This window comes from Octopus bimaculoides, chromosome 9 (assembly GCF_001194135.2).
Source record: "Octopus bimaculoides isolate UCB-OBI-ISO-001 chromosome 9, ASM119413v2, whole genome shotgun sequence".
NCBI lineage: Eukaryota > Metazoa > Mollusca > Cephalopoda > Octopoda > Octopodidae > Octopus > Octopus bimaculoides.
The window spans coordinates 84168486-84169730 of record NC_068989.1 but is presented as its reverse complement, the minus strand read 5'-3'; positions in this window follow the sequence as shown (position 1 = coordinate 84169730).

Genomic DNA, 1245 nt, shown 5'->3' with positions numbered 1-1245 from the left:
AATTTCAGGGACAGTTTCCTCTCAGCAAATTTATAGCTTTGACAGGTTACCGTGTACGTTATATCATCTCAGTTTGTAACCATCGGGAGGTCTAACCAGGACCCAATCCTAAGCATCGTAACAGGACAGATGATGTAGTAATCGTCAACACTCTCCAATACAGACTTATCTCTGGCGGTGCAGAATTGTAAACCAACCGGTTAAGTTGTATTCCTGTTATTCCTTCCTATTTCTCCGTCGTTTCAATCGACCAAAGCGCGTTCACTAATATCACCAGATCGTCGTTACCAAGGCGGTGACGTACTTCACGTACTTCACGTACTTCAACATGGCCTTTCTTTGCATTCCTTCATTCAGACAAAAGGCTTTAGGCTTGCTCTTGTTTGCATAATAATGACTCAAGAACTGAAACGTACAGAGGCGAAGAGAAAAGACACCATTCACGAAGCCAGTATCTCATTCGAAACAGTTCTGATGAATGTCCACTTGGCGTGACCAGAAACAAGATACCGTTCAGAGAGGCAATCAAATCTCCAAAAGCGGAACTGAAACCTGGTACATATGTATGTATGTATGTATGCATGCATGCATGTATGTATGTATGTATGTATGTATGTATGTATGTATGTATGTATATACATGCATGCATGCATGTATATATGTATGTATGTATGTATGTATGTATGCATGCATTCATGCATGCATGTATGTATGTATGTACGTATGAATGTATGTATGTACGTGCGTACGTACATACATACGTACGTATGTATGTATGTATATATGTATTTATATATGTATACACACACACACACACACACACACACACACACACACACACACACACACACACACACACACACACACACGAACGTACACACACAGAAGCAGAGAGAGACTATACAGCTAGCGAGATAGAGAAGTGGATAGATAAATAATAAATTGATCGATAAATTCAAAGATATTTTAGCTCGAAAGACGGACAAATTGACAGCGTGACAGACAGAGCGACAGACAGGTAGACAGCTGGATAGATTGATCATATAGAAAAATTATGTGTGACGATATACTTTTACGTATACTAAGAGAGAGAGAGAGAGAGGAAGGGAGGAAGAGAGAGAGAGAAGTGAGAATTGTATACATTATACAGAGAGAAAGGAAGAGAGAAGGGAAGACAGAGAACCAGAAAGAGAGACAGAGAGGGAAGAGGATTTGCAAGAGACAGAGAGAGACAGCAACTTGAGG